General features: G+C 40.3%; 1 long non-coding RNA gene across 1 annotated transcript; it reads right to left on the minus strand.

Annotated features, from left to right (window-relative positions):
* Positions 1-7,875: 7,875 nt before the first annotated feature.
* Positions 7,876-11,661, minus strand: LOC309702976. The gene is made up of 2 exons (XR_014275819.1): positions 11,262-11,661; positions 7,876-11,132 (listed from the first exon to the last, which is right to left on the minus strand). It is a non-coding gene; the product is annotated as an uncharacterized lncRNA (long non-coding RNA).
* Positions 11,662-18,797: the final 7,136 nt, after the last annotated feature.

Raw genomic sequence — 18,797 nt, forward strand, 5'->3', positions numbered from 1 at the left:
TGCCTGTAACTTATTATGACTACTGGTTGCTTGTAGTGCTTCTAAATTTCTTTCAAAATATTCTATGTTGTACAACAAATTATTCTCATTTCAAAGGGAAAAAGTGCATAGGAAACACATTTAAAATAATACAAAATAGCTCAGCAGTGCATTAAAAATACACATTGGCTTGAGACCTATCAAGTTTCAGCTAAGTAAAGTGCAGGTGAAGGCACTTAATTTCACATTGTTAATACTTAATTGTGCAGAACTATAATTAGCACCATGAGAAAAGGGAACATGTGCTAACATAACAACTTCGCACAAAACCATACATTATACATCAATACCACAGTAATGTGACATAAACCTTTAAAGAACATCTCGTATAAAGTGCAGCAGACTCAGTGCTAATTGCTTTAGCCTCAGAAAAGGCACTTTCATTGCAAAATGGCTAACGGAAGTTAGCATCAGAGCTAGCGGCAAGTAGCATGCTATGCTAGCGCACGTGTACTGCCTGGGACTTACCATGCAAAGCAACAAATGCTACACGGGGCTTCACAGTGCTCACGTTGGCTCACGGCCTCTGGAATACAGTATTACTCTTATTATTCTTGCCGAAAAAAGGACTTTCTCTATCCAGCTAGCTTCTTCGCCACACGGGTAAACTGATCTTTCACCGTCTGTGTCTCTGGCGTATCTGACTGGCACATGAAGGCGCACAGGTGTCTGAGCAGCGCACAGACTGGGGGAGAGTCAGACCGGCCAATGATTGGTCGCTCAGTGGATCTGACAAACACACTCTACAGGACTAAGTCCTGCCCCCACACCATTTATACATTACATATACATATGTACATATTAATTAAACTTATGTTTACATGCTTTTTATCAGTATTTATTATAATTAACTTTGTTTTTATCAATATTTATTTATACTTTTAATCCTGTTTTTAACACTGGGTTACATTATGGAAAATCACACCAGTTTGCTGTGAGATGTAAAGCAGAAGTGATGGAAGCCCCGAACATCCACATAAATAGCACAAGTTTTTAAGGGGCTTGCATGCATGTGTGCGCAGACACTACTGGTAATGCTTGAGCAGCCTGGAAACAGTGGCCATGTTGAGCTTCAGTGTGGGTTGCTGCTAAAGCTATCATAAGATATAAGAACTGAGTTTAAAAGATAACTGTACTGTAGGTCTTTATAACGTGTGCTCCAATTATACTTTTTCACAATTTATTATCAAAACGGTTAGAATTTTAAATTAGTTTTACATGGTGCCATGGACCTCCTTTTACTGGCAGAGGGACAATAGGCTGTCACAAACAGGCAGTAAACACTTTTTTATTATGTGTGATAAAGAGTCGAAAAATTTGTTTCTTCTTCTATAATTTTCCAAGCATCTCCTTATTTGGAGATAACCCTTTTGCAAGCAACGCTGCCATTACCATGAAAAATGCCTCTTGTGCTCCAGTCTAGCCTGTAGATTTAAAGACAGGGGAAGAGTGCATTAAATAAGAGCAGATTTATGGCTGAGGCCACATTGCTGTGAGGGCGTCCTCTCAATGTTTATGTTTGCCAGTGAATCCAAGAGTATTCAACTATACACTGTTGAGAGTAAAATACAAAATAGAAATATGTGTTGCTAGTGTTGAAATCTCCCAATTCTTTGAATCTTTGGGCTGAAGGAAGGACAATACTCGGTGTATTTATGCTCAATCAACAATACTTTATTTCCATACAATTCAACACTTAAGAGCATAAGGACCATCATGATGGGGAGACATGCCTGAAGAGGGTCACCGCAAATCTCGAAATGGTGACGTGTTACTCAGCTTCTTATAGCCGCTAGTGGCCCCCACCTAGTCGTAAAAGCCCAAACATTCACATTCTTTCTCCCTTACGGCGCCTAAGTTATGACCTCGGCTGTTGTTTCTCTACTCTTTGTAAAGGTGGGGGTGTGGAATGTGGTCTATCTCCCCTGTCTTAGACACAGAGTCTCCTTCTGTTTATGATTCAGCAATAAAACATGTCAAGAACACAGTGTGAGACATTCACAGCAGATCAAGGATACAGAGTGATGCACACTTATCTAATAAACTAATAAGTGAATATGTTCTTTTAACTCAAAAGTATAATGAGAACTAGAAAGCGAAAATTTCTGAAGAAATTTTAAGTGTGCCTATGCCGCCGCTAATCAGTATAGTTTGCCATTCAAACGGCTACAGAGAGCAAAACTCAGCAGAGCAGCCATTCTCCACCATGAACTATGGTAAAACCAAACACCGCTCGCGCCTCACAGATGACAGCTTACGGTTTTGTGTAAAGATGAGGTGACTTCGTACAGCCCCAATTTGTAGACGCTGTGCGCAGAGGTTCATAAGCAGACCCGACAATGTTTGCATGAACACACTTTGAAGCATTACGTTATGGACCACTTTTCACACATAGTTGCTGTACCCACACAGCCGGCTGTAGCTTTTCATCTCATAGCCCGACACATACACAAAAAAAAAAAAAGCAGAGAGAGCACAGACTTTACACCTGAGAGGCGTGATTGCAGATGCCGCTGAGGTGGGTCCACCTCCCCTGCAGCGGCACTGCAGACCACGCCCTGCCACACACATCAAACACGTAAAATAAATATTTATGCACTTTTCATTCACTTTTTGTTTTTTGTTATTTTTACACAGTGTTCTGAATGATTAACAATGGTCTACAGCCAATCTTGTGTATTATTATACAAACTTTGGTTGTAAGATTCAGATAACTATTTAATAAAAGCTAAATATTTTATATGAGAGTAAGAAAGAAAAGTATATCTTTGTCTCATACTCTCATCAGACAATACATGAACCTCTCAATAAACAAAATATATGCTCGGCTTAAATGACAAACCGCTATTTTACACAGTGGAACACTTATTTTTAAACAAAACCAATGCAGTTCGCCACTGACAGTGCTTACCTTTGCACATCACAGTAAACACTGAACCAAGATGGCGCCCACGCGAACGAGAAATCTGAACTACGGTGTCCTGCAGAGGACAAATGGTCAAAATTGCTAAAATTTACAACATATATGCAGCTCAACAGCGACACCTTGTGACTTATTCCAGTCACTACCTTACATATACATAACGTCTTACCTGACATTCAGTTCACCGGACACTCATACTGAATCACCAGCCCATATAAATGAAAAATAACACGACAGCGTGAGCGGGCCTGGGTGTCAGCCAGCCCAGCCTGGGTGTCAGCCAGCCCGACCTGGGTGGCAGCCAAGCCGCGCTAGCCAGCTAGCCGGCTAGCCGGCTAGCTGCCATGCGGCGGTGAAACGTGAGCGTGAGCCGGCCTGGGTATCAGTCAGCCCGGCCTAGGTGTCAGCCAAGCCGCCCTAGCCAGCTAGCTGCCATGCGGCGCTAGCAGTAACATCGTGAGAGATATGGGACTTCTTGATAAAATATGGGACTTCTTGATAAAACGAGCAGATATTTGAAGTTTACACCCCTACATTCTCGCCTGAAAATAGGGGAGGCTGTCATAAAGTTCAACATCAGTAACTTAGCGCGCACAGCTGTATAGAAACTCCGTCGTGCTAGCTAGCACGCAGTACAGTTATTGTAACTGTCAGCACAACGAAAATAAACTACACCTAAACTCGGTTTATATCTGACCCAAATAGAGTGCAGTTAATAACGTCTTACCTGAAATTCAGTTCACCAGCCGCCTGCTTCTCCTGCATTGGGTTTCCCTTATCCACGATTGAGCTCCGCGTTAGCCACCACCGGTCGATCGGTGTTTCTTTCCCCGCATACGAGGGGAAGAGACATATACCGGTGGCTAACGCGGAGCTAGCTAGCCACCGGTATATGAACAACTCAGTTATTTTTTCCACATCGACCAGCATCATCGGCCCATATAAACGAAAAATAAGTCCAGCTAAGACAAAGACTGTTTGCGGAGCGATCGGGGGTGAAAGGAGTTAGAGACGCCTCACTGAAAGCCAAGCCTGGGTGCTTTTGAGCGAAGCGGCGCTAGCTAGCCGAGCTAGCTAGCCGGCCGAACTAGCTAGCCGGTGAAGGATATAAAAAAAACAACAACAGCAATAGAATAATATTAAACACAAAGTGAACCCGTCTTCCTTCATTAAATAGGTTCTTTTAGATGTTAAGGAGGAATTGACTTAACCAGGCTGGCGGAGAATGAAGACAACCGGACACCTGCTGCAGATGGGGAATCAGTGAACTTTTATTGAGACAGAGACAAGCTCTCAACACAGCTCACATCAGGAGATTCCAAATATTTGCTGTGAGGATGAGTATATATTCTCTAAAACTTACAGGAGGGGGTTGTGAGGAAAGTGCTGCATTAGCAGAAAAACAACTCCATAAAAGGAAATCGGCCTTGGGTGTTCTAGTCTCTTCGCTTGCAGATATCTTTCACCTGCAGGATGAGGCGATCGCTTCTTATCGCTCTCAAGGCCAAAGTCGTGAGCACATTTTTATTACACAGTTGCACAGTAACTTTAAAGCTGAACAATATTTAAAGCTGAATAATGTTTGATCAGATTATATTTTCTTCAAATCCCCCTTTTGACCCATCTTAAATGGGTCAACACACAAAAATAAATAACAATCAAAGGAACACAGAGACGTGTCGAAGCCTGGCTCGAAAAACTCCTCGGGTCTTTTCATTTGTCTTTATCTGTCATTGCAGATGAGGAGAAAAGAGTCCAGGCACCACCCTGCCCAGGGGTCGGCTGCAAGCAGTCTCGGTTCCCGATGAAAGCAGTAACAGCTGTCCTGCACACAAGGGTACAACGAGTTAGTGCAACCAGGGTAGTGACACAAAATTAACAGTTCCTGTAACTCAGCAACCAAAAAGCATAAGTAATGATAAAAATGTGGAGAGTACAGAGTATACTATAATAATGAGAGATATAAACGTGAAAATGTGAAAGAATAAATCAACCGTAAAATAAACTCAGAACGGTAACTGCTAAGGACATTCAAAAGTGAATATGGTAAAACTGGAGAGGAAGTGGTGGGCAAGACCCTAGGGGCTACATTTGTCAGATTGGGACTGTCAGAAGGGGGCGAAGCTTTTGAACTTGAAGGTGTCAGAAGTGTCGGGGGCCCTTCACAGATCAGGATTATGCCAATGGGAATGAGACCCAGGGCCAGGAAGCAAACAAAGACGCAACATCTTTGCCTGCCTGTCATTTCAGGGGGAAAGGGCCAAGACATGTTTACTTAGCTTGGATGTCGTCTAATAGAGGATGATGGGGCACAGAAAGGTGGTCCAGTTCCCCCCACCTCGCCAAGGGCGTGTTCTAGGAGTTAAAGAGCAACAACCTGCAATCTGTACCAAAAAATCTTCATAGTCCCACCGGAAAATCATAAGAGTAATAAACGATTCAGCTCAACAGACAAGTATCATGTTCAGGTTTCTCCAATCAGTAAATCACTATTATTGCCACAATTTGCTTTATTCACCCTTTGGGCAATGAGAGAGAGAGAGAGAGAGAGAGAGAGAGAGAGAGAGAGAGAGAGAGAGAGAGAGAGAGAGAGAGAGAGAGAGAGAGAGAGAGAGAGAGAGAGAGCCCCTAATGGCCAGTTAGTGGGCTCTAGGTCAAACTGTCCCCAAATTTGTTATCTGTTATTATTACTTGTTGTCATGTCACTTGTCTGTTTTCTACTGCACCCCTCTCACCAAAGCAAAGCAAACATTAGCAGCACATTGACCGTAGTCAGACATCCTCATTCCATAGGTGCTATAAAACATTTCCTGTAAAAGAATCACAGTTTTCAAGACAGGGTGTGTCTCCCCCAACACTCTCACCAGAATACAGTGTAATAGCATCCCCAACTCCTAACCTATAAACACCGTTTCTTCACACATCCGCCCAGAAATCCTGTAATAGAAAAACATTAAAACTGTAACCCTGTAGGGAAGAAAATGTAAATGGTAACGCTGCGCAGTTACCTCTGTAAGCCACACAAGACACAAAAATGGCATTTACAGGTTCACTCATCCTCGAATATTTTGTCATCCTTCTACTCCTGTAAAAGAAACCCACATAAATTCATCCACCCTTTTATCCTATCTAGGTGGAGGTGGTTAACCTTGAGTCATGGTCAAGTCTTGTCATCTTTTACCAGTCAGTCCGTTTGTTTTTATTCCCAGTCTTTCATCCATTCATCCGTTCTTTGCTGATAGTGAAACCTGTCGTCGCATCTAGTTTCCACACTCAGCAAAATGACGTCATCTCAAAAAGAAACAAGAACTTGAGTTTGGATTACCTCGCTGAATCCTTTTTTAAACAGGGACTCTCGTTTCTAATTGTCCCCACAAGTGTTTCCTCCAGAACCCATTTCAATGCGGAGAAACTCACTTACAACAATTTTCTCGCCGACGTGTAATGCTTGTAATTTCCGATGTGCAGATCTGCTTAAAGAAAAGATTCACAAACAAAAATCAGTAAACATAAAACAAAATAAAATGAAAAATAACAAAAACAAAATGCAGACGCCCGAGTCTTAGGACTTGTCACTGAATATTCTTCCCATCAATAAAAGTACCAACCTAAACCTACACAGAGTCAAATCAACACCACCTCAACCTTTTCATATTCATAAACCTATATGTTTTGCGTTCGTGAAACAAAATTGAACCATTAAGTAAGTTGAGCTCTTGAAATGTTTTAATTCTCTTAATTCTGCCAGTTTATTTCAACACTTATTCAATGACTTTTATTCAACTGCTACTTGGTCACTCGACTTTTACCTGTTCAAATTGCCTAGGGTTCAACAAAGTCTAGATCCCCGTTATCATGAAACTTGAACGGTGTACGATGATTTACTTACAGTAATTTAGAATCATCACTCAACCTAGCTCTACTACTGGCACTGCGTGACTTTTCTCACACTGGAAACCAGAATTTAGTACAGAACTTTAATGCCTCAGGCAATCGCGTTCAAGGGCTGCCCCCCCCCTTCTCTTCTTCTTTGTCCGTGTGTTCCTCCTTTATTAAATCTCCATCACAATGACGTGGCGCTCTGAAATAAAACTCACACTGTTAATTCCTCGTTTTCACTCTGCACCACTGCTCAGAGTGTTTTCTTTTCTTTTTAGTGTAGAGTAAACAATTAAGTCGAGGCCTTAAGCCCCAGATATCTCGCACGGGCATCATTTTCATAACCAAACCGCTCCGGACTCTGCTCCCCAGACCACACAAATGCCCTCTGGGCTTATTATTATAGCAAATTCTGTATTTGACTTTGTTGTGTGCAGCATTGAGCCTTTGTCAGTAAAGCATTCTTCATTGCAGCAGCTGGAGCATTGTGTGTCACTTCTTAGTAAATTAAATCAACATTTTGATTTTAGTGCATGGGTATGTATCAGTTTTTACTCCCTCAACAAGTGCATAAGTGTTCATGTGTGTGTTTCCCTTCATTCTAAGTAGGCGCATGCAGAAGTGTGTGTTCGTGTGTTGGTATATGTTTGTGTTCATCACCTTCCTGTTCTGTAGTTTAGGTAAACCAGCGGCCTGACGCATGGCCTAGGGTCCTCCCCTCCTCTTTGGGTCTGTTTATGTTGTCCTTACTTTGCTCCACGGCCTTCTGCAGCTCTGCTGTTCGGCTCTTCTCAGAGGTCAGCATCCTTCTGCTCACCGTCCCTTTTCCTCCGGGCTTAATGCGCGTCTCGTCACAGCTCTGTCAGCTGACGCAGCCTGGGAATTTCCCCCGTGTAGTGAAACGGGCTTTAGGTTTAGTGCTCTCCGTCTCTGCTGCATGAGATCACTCTTTTGCAGCACTGTTGACATCCTCAAGTTGTTGTTGTGAGTCCAGCTGCTGTGGCCTTCAGGGGTCAAAGGGTCAAAGATGGTCGCGGAGAGGGCAACGATGGTAGAGGGGAGGGTAGGAGTCCAGGTCAGCTTCGGCTCTCAGAAAAAACAAAAACAAAACAAAACAGGCGAACAGGAAAATGATGTTGTGTTGGCTGTGCTGTGTTGGCTGTGTTATCCCGAGAGGGGAGAAACAACGAGATCTCGTCTCCCCCCTTTTTTGTTTTTGTTTTTTTTTTTTTTTTTTCACCATATAATCAACTCATAACCCCTCAAGTTGACAGGACAACACAGGTACGTGTTAAAATTCTTAAGATCCTGTTTAGAAACCTAAAAAGGAATTTCCTATCATTCAGTAGTCATTTGTCTTAAACAATCAACAAAAACATGTCCCAAGTCGACCCTTTTAACCACTAAATTTGTCGTGTCCTCACTTAATCCTCAGACCAGTGTCTTTGTCTTTTGACGTTACGTTGTTGTCCTGCAACCCAAAGCGTTTAATTGTCAGTAATGTATAAACTATATCATTTAAAAACAGGTGTATGTTAAGTGTCGCTACTTTAACCTTGCATGTACGTGCACATGTATGTAAGCTGTTTCTTCATTGCATGTATGGGTGCGTCTGTATATGGGTTACTTTAACTTTTTCTCAAACGAGGCATGTCTCTAACACGCACATGTGTCTGTTCCTCACCCTTCTCATATCTTTCTCTGGTTGTGTGTGGTTTTATTTGTTTCAGTGATTTACCAGGAACATCTTTTCCTTTTCTCCATGTCTTCCGCCAGAGGTTAACACTGGTGAGATTCAGGGACACAGCACCCAGAGCAGTTCAGCAAGAAAAACCCGCCTCAAACTACATTCTCTCTTTTTTGTTTTACCGGGAGGGGTGAGGACAACTCTGGTGTCCAGCCGTGAATTTTAGCCAAAGCTTGGCCTGTCTTCTGCTGCCGTACTCAGGCTTCCAGGTTAAGAAAAAACACCTGTATGAAGACACTAAACATACATTTAGTATTTGTATAAACATAACTGCCTAAATCATTGAACTCTTGAGGAGGGTGTATTTCAGAATCAGAATCAAAATCAAAAACTTTATTGTCATTGTCATGAGACCGACGACATTAAGAATGGTCCCCGATCATTGCATCATCCCTAGTAATATCAAATATAAAAAAACAATAAAATTCAATCAATAAAATAGATAGAATACCCAAAATACTAAGTATTCCCACCGTCATGCTTCAGACCGTGCATAGATTAACACAAGAGTGGCATGGTGGACATTTTTGTAGTATTCAGATGTGTTATTGCAGTTGGATAACAGCTGTGTTTGAGTCTATTAGTCCTTGCTCTGATTGCCCTGTACCGTCTGCCTTAGGGCAACAGTTCGAACAGGGAGTGGCCAGCATGTGAGGTGTCTTTTATAATCTTTTGGGCCTTTTTAAAACAGTGGGCGTTGTTTGACTCTTTACTAACTTTAAAACCCCACCATAACAATTTCTCACTGACAAACTTCTATGCATCCATTTAAACATGCGAAGCCAGCACAAAATCACACACATACCCCTACAGCAAAGCTTTAACATAACCACAATGCAACTCCTCCCTTAAACGGGAGAAATCACCCTGAATCAACCAACTCTATATAAAACGTCAAACAAAGATAAACCACAAACATTTCTACACTTCTGTGTCTTCCACGCAGCACAATAGGCAGAAAAACACCGATTACTCACAGTCTACAACAAAAGAAAAACCTGCTCTTTTCACAACTCTCACAGCTAAAGTCAAAACTCTTACCCAGTGCCTCTGAAATAATAAAAAAATCACCAAATACTCGATTACTCTTTTCACTCGCTCCCTCTCACCCCCTTCTTCCTCATACAGCATACACGCTCGCTCCCGCGGACCCGCTCGGCCCCGCGGGCTCACTCGGCCCCCACCTTTTTTCTCTCACAGAGACAGAGAGAGACCCTTTTCCTTTTTTTTTTTTTTTTTTTTACTTCGGTCTATCTGCACAGAGTTTACCTCATCTCTTTCCTTCTATGGGCATGCACACTTCCTGTCTCACACACACAGCCCCTCTCTCAGAGAGAGCAGAAAAGAGTTTTTCCTTTTTTCAACACTCAGGAGAAATTCAACAGACAGTTTATACCACTATTTTACACTTTATTTACACACACCGGTAATTTATGTTCTATTTACACACGGGCCCGCATAGACATATCTCGATCTAATTCTCCATCCATTTTACTGTCAATGGAGGAGTGTTCTTTTATTGCTTTTAAAGGAGAATTTGGGCCAGCTGGGTTTCTGCCTCTGTTAGGCACTAATCAGCTGGGGCGCTGCTTTAAAGGTGAGTCAGCACTGAAATATCCCTTCAGGTGTTACCAGGCTTCTACCAAACCGGAGTCTGGCGGGTAACCTTGCCTAGAGCTTCCTGATAGGGGTGCTAGTTGGTTGTCACCTTGTTCACACGTCTCATTCACACTTCATACATTACCTGCAGTCACTCATTACCCTCCTTATGTATGTAATAAATGTGTAAAAAAATTCTATGTGTGGTGTATTATTTTAACCAAAAGAGGAACCTAGTTCCTTTAATTGTGTAATCTGTGAACAACGGAGAACCAAACTGTCCTGCCCAGTGTTCCACAGCAAGCATTCAGCGTGTATTTATGTGTGTCCAATATCAAACAGAACATCAAAACATTTAAAACACTAAAATCATCGGGGTTTTAAGAAGAGATCCGTTTTCTCCTATTGATCAAAGGGACCCGTCCTTTGGACTCCAACCAGTACTTCTCTTTTTTAAGTTTTAGAGGATCTTTTCTAATAAAGTCCTCTGGGCCTTCCTAACCCTTCTGTAGTTTAGAGAATATTACTAAAAAATATTCTCAAGGCCTTTAACCTTTTAATTTGTTTAGAAAGGCGTTACTAATAAACCCTTTCAAGGTCCCAGACCTGCTGAGGTATGTATCCGACACCGGAGAGCAAACCCGTCGGCTGCAACCGTGGTCAGACCTCAGTTCACTCTTATCTTTATTCACTTATTCACTTATTTCTTATTCACTTATCTCTTATTCACTTGTCTGATTCTCAACAAGCCTTAAGTAAGCCAGACAATTTTGGTTATGAATTACTAGGAGTTTGGACACTAAGTATTTTTATAATGTTCAATATAGCAGAAATAAAAGGTCTGCTTACCTTGTTTTTGTGTGTACACAGCTTTTGTCCAAACTCCGTTCACTCAGACCACGGCCGATGTCCTCCCTCCCGTTCCAGTTTGACCTGGAGCGGATCCTGTTCGTGACGCCAATTGAAGGATATAAAAAAAACAACAACAGCAATAGAATAATATTAAACACAAAGTGAACCCGTCTTCCTTCATTAAATAGGTTCTTTTAGATGTTAAGGAGGAATTGACTTAACCAGGCTGGCGGAGAATGAAGACAACCGGACACCTGCTGCAGATGGGGAATCAGTGAACTTTTATTGAGACAGAGACAAGCTCTCAACACAGCTCACATCAGGAGATTCCAAATATTTGCTGTGAGGATGAGTATATATTCTCTAAAACTTACAGGAGGGGGTTGTGAGGAAAGTGCTGCATTAGCAGAAAAACAACTCCATAAAAGGAAATCGGCCTTGGGTGTTCTAGTCTCTTCGCTTGCAGATATCTTTCACCTGCAGGATGAGGCGATCGCTTCTTATCGCTCTCAAGGCCAAAGTCGTGAGCACATTTTTATTACACAGTTGCACAGTAACTTTAAAGCTGAACAATATTTAAAGCTGAATAATGTTTGATCAGATTATATTTTCTTCACCGGCTAGCAGCAACATCGTGAGAAATCTGTTGCTAATATGGGATGTTTTGACAAAACGAGCAGATATTTGACGTTTACACACCTACATTCTCACCTGAAAATATCTTAAAAGTTTACTTTGTGACCTAGAAACACAAATAAGAGGAATATATTAAACCAAGTGGCAGCCGCCATTGTTTGACTGGTAGAGGCGTGCTTTGAATTGTGGGATATGCAGTTTTCCACCAAGCGTACACCATTGCCGTTACCGTAACTATTCAATGCTTCGTGCAACCTTAAGAATTCCAATGGTTCCTGAAAGCACCAACGCTGTGCGCGCCGTTCGTATTGTTGTCATTATGGTAATCCAAATACGGGGACATACCACTAGAGTGAGCCAACACACCACAAATTAAGTGAGTGAGCAAACACACCACAAAGTAAGTAAAGTTTCACTTTCGTTCGTTCCCATTCATTTGAATGGGCAAAAACTTGCATTAAAATATTCATATTTAAAAAACTATAGAAGTAATAAACACCAAAAGTCATAGCAACTCATTCCAGCTCCAGCCGCACACAATGATATATCATATGTGAACCTTGTCTCAAAACTGTGGGGCGAGTTAAGGTCCAAAATTTCAGGCGGAAAAAGAATAATAATAACTAGAAAGATTTGCATTTCCTGCGAAAATGCAGTGTGGATGCTTTAAAGCTGAAGCTGTATGCAAAAACTAGCTGAAAAAGCTGAAAAGTTGCAGAAATTGTAAAAACTTTGCAGAAGCAAAGGAACTTTGCTAAAATGGAATAACTTAGCAGAACTGCAATATCTTAGAGGAAACATAATACTTGGCAGAAATACAATAGCATAGCAGAACTTAGCAGAAATATTGTAACTTACCAGAAACATGATAACTTCTCAAAAATACAAGAATTTAGGAGAAATAGTATAAGATAACAGAAAGAATATATTTAGCCAAAAATACTTAAGCATTACAGAAACACTATGATTTAGAAAAATAGTACAACAGAGCAGAAATACTGTGATTTACCAGAGACACTGTGATGAACTATGAATATTGTAATTTTAAATCAATACTATGTTTTAGCACAAATACTATAATTTGACAGAAATACTATATTTAGCACAAATCTTATAAAATAGCAGAAATAGTATGATTTAGCACAATAGTAATAACTTAAACAGAAAAATTGGAAAAGCAAAATGGACAGCTGAAAAAATGCTGAACATGCTAAGGGTCCCTCAAATATACTTGTTAAATGAAAAAAATTGGCAAAAAAAAATATAACAGCCACACAATCACAAATATGGACACATATGGAAACATACATGCACAGAGAGAGACACACACAAGATCCAATTCAGTCAACCAGTCTAAATATATTGAATTTGAATCTTACAATGAGATCATCCCATAAAAAGGCTTCCTCTCTCTCTCTCTCTCTCTCTCTCTCACTCTCTCTCTCACACACACACACACACACACACACACACACACACACACACACACACACACACACACACAGAGAGAGAGAGAAGTAAGTTTCTAGCTCAGTCAAGCAGCCTTGGAGCTGCTGAATTTGAATCCACCAATCAGAGAGCCTGTGCACTTTTTCCCGCCAAAACAGGTGCACGCAGCACAGAGAGACACAGGATTTTTGCAGTCTATTTCTCATAATGACAACTCCCCTCAAACAAATGACCATAATTTCCTAACTGTAGGGGCTAGAGCGGTCATTCTTACACCGTTTTGTTCAGAAGTGATTGGGGAATCTTCATATTAGAAAAGCTGGTAAAATCATAACAGTTTGCAGAATTGTAATAAATGATGAATATGAATTACTGGTCTGTGACAGTGTATTAATTTGTAGGGAAAAAAACATGTTGACCAAGGTGGAATCGAACCCACGATCTTCGGCTTGCAGACCCGTGTCATTACCAACTGCGCCACTGGGAAAGAGAGGAGCTGTCTTGAAAAACAGGGTGATGAGGAGTCAGAATTAGATCACGGTGAGAGGCGAAAAACGCCGTTTTTTGGAGTTACAAAACGTTGTGTAACTCAAAAACTAGGTGGACTAGAGGCATATTTCTTGTGCTGGGTGAATCAGCGGACTTTGGTGTACTTTGACTGCGATTTTCATTGCTCTTTGTACAACCGTCGCTGAGATATGACGAGAGAGGAAACGGAAGACCTCAGACATGATTGGCTGGCTGGGAAGCCGTGCAGGCCCTGATATGTGATATGTGTCTGAGTTCGCACAGAGGATTGGCTGCCTGGCAGAAATATATAGAAATAGTATGATTAAGCATAAATACTACATTTAGCAGAAATACTATATTAAGCACAAATCCTATAAAAAGCAGAAATAGTATATTAAGCACAAATCCTATAAAAAGCAGAAATACTATATTAAGCACAAATCCTATTAAAAGCAGAAATAGTATATTAAGCACAAATCTTATAAAATAGCAGAAATAGTTTGATTTAGCACAATAGTAATAAGTTAAACAGAAAAATTGGAAAAGCAAAATGGACAGCTGAAAAAATGCTGAACATGCTGAGAGTCCCTCAAATATACTTGTTAAATGAAAAAAATCAGCAAAAAAAATATATAACAGCCACACAATCAGAAATATGTACACAGAAGGAAACAGACATGCACAGAGAGACACACACACAAGATCCAATTCAGTCAACCAGTCTAAATATATTGAATTTGAATCTTAGAATGAGATCATCCCATTAAAAGCCTTTCTCTCTCTCTCTCTCACACGCACACACACACACACACACACACACACACACACACACACACACACACACACACAGGGAGAGAGAAGTAAGTTTCTAGGTCAGCCTGGGAGCTGCTGAATTTGAATCCACCAATCAGAGTGGCTGTTTACGTTTTCCCGCCAAAACAGGTGCATCTGTTTACACAGGCGGCACAGAGAGGCACAGGATTATTGCAGTCTATTTCTCATAGTGACGACTCCCCTCAAACAAATGACCATAATTTCCTAACCGTAGGGGCTAGAGCGGTCATTCTTACACCGTTTTGTTCAGAAGAGATGGGGGAATCTTCCAGTGTTAACAATTTATCATTAAAATATGAATTATTAAAGATATTTGACTTGTAATGCACCATAACTGAGTAGAGTGAAGCAAAAACTGCCTTGACTTGCCCTCAAACAATGCTTTGTAACTCGAAATCTATTTGGAGCATTGATATCATTCTTTCACCGTAAGAGACAGCAGGCTTTGGTGAACAGTCATGGAAATTTTCAGGTCTCTGTGGAAATCCAACAAAAAGTTATGACGAGAGAAAAAAGTGGTTCATTTCCAGAGTTTGAAATCTGAAGAAATCTGTGCGACGGACGAATTTCCTACCCTCAAACAAGTCCAACTCATTTCAGAACGGTAATAGGTGAGAAAGAAATTCTTGAATTGTGAGCGTCAGGAGTGTCTGAAGATATACCGGGACAAGCCTCATGTCTTAAAGTCGCTTCGTTAAGGAGATATGACGATTCAAATATGCCTCTCATTACAGAAATCCAGCGATGATTTTGAACAAGCTCTCCATTGACTTTCTATGCAGAGTTTTGAGAGTTTGTGTTGGTCTGAGGAGATTTGCCAAAATTCTATAAATCCCACAACAATGATAGTGACATTTCCTGAAAGCCAGCAAAAATACCTACGTTTTGATGTATAATTTGTGGAAGTTGAGTGAAAATTGAGCAAGTAGCAAACAGTTGTTCGGACATGAAGAGAAGACTGCAAAAGCTTCAGTGGCACACTGGAAGCCAAGAGCATAGCAACCATAACAACGCATGTATTTTGTGAAAAATCACAATTGTGCAACTCAAAACTTTAAGAGGCATAAAAGTAAAACGGTAAAAGATTTGAAAAAGCTGAATCACACATGAATAGCCCAATAATTTGTGAACATTTTAAAGTTTGAATGCTTGTTCTACGTGAAAATATGAGGAAGTAGTTAAGTTTCAGAAACAAGCAAATTTTAGCAGAATTGCAGAAGTTTCCCATTCATTTCAATGGGACAAATTAAGCTTAATATTTTAAAAAGTATAATAGTGAAAAATACCAAAAGACATAGCACACATTAGCAGAAATAGCAGAATAGTTTAAAATTTGAACGGTGAAAATCGGCTGAAAATTGTGGAAGTAGTTAAGTGCCAAAAAGTGTACGGAAGTCCCAAGAGGAACTCAATAGTGTGGATGCTTAAAGCATCCACACAATAATAATAAATCCGAGCAATAGTAATAAGTGTGCCTTCGCATAGGCACACTTAACTAAACTACATACACAGCACACCATCTAAACTAAATGATAATATATGACCTACAGCAGTTAACATAATTCAACTATTTTAACTACAGGTGTAAGATAACATATGATAACAGAATAATCTCACACTAGTTATGAGATATAAGCGTCTGTCAGTGCGCCCCAGGGTGGCTGTGGCTAAAATGTAGCTTGCCATCACCGGTGTGTGAATGTGTGTGTGAATGGGTGGATGACTGGATGTGTAAAGCGCTTTGGGGTAGTAGTAAAGCGCTATACAAATACAGGCCATTTACCATTTAAAAGTTGTGAGATTATTATATTATCTTATGCTATGTTATACCCCTAATTAAAGATTGTGAAATTATTTTGTAGTTTTAGTTTGCATTATTCTCCTGAAGAGGTGATAACTATTAGATTTTTTAAACTGATTTGTATTACATTAGACTGCTGATTTATTGTGAATGAATGATATTGTTTTATGATGCATTATACTGCTGAGTTATAAGAAATACTGTTTTTAGAGAGTCATGGCCAGAGGCTATAAGAGTTTGAGTAACTTTCCATCATTTTGAGATTTTGCTGTGACCCTCTTCATGCATGTCTCCCCATCCGGATGGTTTATACTCAAAGTGTTGAATTGTATTGAATAAAATAATTGTTGATTGAGCATTTATACACCAAGTATTGTCCTTCCTTCAGCCCAAAGATCAAAAGAACTGAGGATTTAACAAGGTAAAAATAAATCCCAGCAATACCCTCAACATATCCACATCCCCACAGTTGTTAGACTATGAGCTGGGGATACAGAAATCTGTGTTTGAAATCCTTGGGGATGCTATTAAAGCAGATAGGGACCCACAGAAAGACTGACGCAAGGATCAAAGGCCAAATATCTCCACAATCATTCTCCACGGTGCTGATCTGCCAATAGGTGTCACCACACTGGAGTTCCCTTCACCATCAAGCAGCAACCAAAGGAGCTACAAGTGTATTGTCCTTACTGCTCCAACTCTGAGCACTATGTGACACAGTGAGACAACTTTTGTCAACACGCGATATTGGATCATGGATTTTCAAGATGTCTGATACGCTGTGAAGATATATGAATAGCTGAATATATGAATAGCTGAAAGAGTTGCCTCTGATCCAGTCAGTTTCAGCTTGTGGTCCTGATTTTCTACTATTGTCCACATCTCATTACCCCAATAGAGCCAGTGCATGTGGTGCCACCAGTTGGACCAGCTACGAGTGGCAGGACCACCCTTTTGATGCTACCTGTCGCACATGTTGTGCGACCTTCGCATTACAAAAACATGTGAATGTTGTAAAAGCACTGTGACTGAAAAAGTGATTTGAAAGTGCAAATTTAGGGAAATTGTGTCGTAACCACATTTTGCGAGGAGTGCTGTTTCCCTGTGATTTCTTTCTATCTTTTCTTTGGGAAAAGAAAAACAGTTATAAACTCCTCTCTATAAACACTGAGCTTAACAGTGAAGTTATGTTTCTGCAGATACCTATAAACACTTTGTCACTGATGTAAGAGGACTGAAAAAAGGTGTAATAGTAAGTAAAACCAAATATGTTAATTGAGTAATTTGATTTATTCTTACATGGAAAATTATTTGCTGCCTTCTTTTTGTGAACAACATTTTCACTTCCAGGTGACTGTTGGTGTAATTTGGCGATGTATAGATAAAACTGAATTGAAACTTCTGCTGTACAGCTCACTAAGGAGTCCTCTCATGGACAGTGTGCAATGACACAAAAGAACAACTTCAATTTCACCATAAGCCTTACTGGAGATCAGTTTGGATATGTAAATGACACTTTTGTACATTAGTCTGAGATCAGTGCTATGAGAGTGACTTTAAGATCACAACTTGATTTGAGACAGAATCTTGGTCCTGGAAATAGCTCTAAGATATCAACTGAGTATGCCAAATGAGATGACAGGATCAAGGAACATCAAAGTACCACAGCAAAGAATAAATGCACATATGAAAGAGGAAGTATCACTGCTATGGAGATTTCTTGTTTTGCATACAGACTCAGGACTGCTGTTCTCCTCTTGGCATTTTCTTATATAAATATTTTTGATTTTGAACCTCAGAATTTAGCAGCACAACACTTCAATTCTTTTTTCCATCAAACATTTCATTCAGCCACTGCTCTCCCCAGGTGTGCTGGATTAGATTCAAATGCAGAGTCTTCTGTGCTGGTAAAAGAGGCTCTTTGTGAGTTCATAAATTTAAAAAAAAAAAAAGAAAAAAGAAGAAGCTCACGTGAATGTGGAGGCCACAGAAAAGGACCGTACCAAAGAGCACTGCTAAGACAAAGTGATTCGGGCCAGTAAAGCAGTTGCAGAGCAGCTGGCCAGGACTTTTTTTTCCCTCTGGAGAGTCTGCAAAATTGCTTTGTGTGATTTCAAAAGATTTTAACATTAGCTGTGTTACTCATTGACTGAAGAGAGTCATACTTCTCCATATAATAACTCTATTGACAGTCGACAGTACATTTTTAATTGATTATTGATAAATGTTAAACAGTTTTAAATGTTATGCAATGAGTGGGGAGTGGAGTGAGCTGAGCAAAGAAATGAAATCAGTAACTAAAAAAAGGTCAGTGCCAGAAACAGTACGAAGAAGAAAGAACTGACCAGTGGCTTCATAATATTCAATGAAAGTAAGGATGAAATAAACATCTGACTAACAATACATTCTGTAAATTGGGGAAACATGGTAGATGGAAATAAGACTTGTTTTCAATAAGAGACAATAGAACATGTTTTATTTTTCTGTTCCAGTTGGTGGCGGTAATGCTCCAGAAACCTCGGTCGCAA

Source organism: Aulonocara stuartgranti (genome assembly GCF_965226115.1).
Source record: "Aulonocara stuartgranti genome assembly, chromosome: 3".
Classification (NCBI taxonomy): Eukaryota; Metazoa; Chordata; class Actinopteri; order Cichliformes; family Cichlidae; genus Aulonocara; species Aulonocara stuartgranti.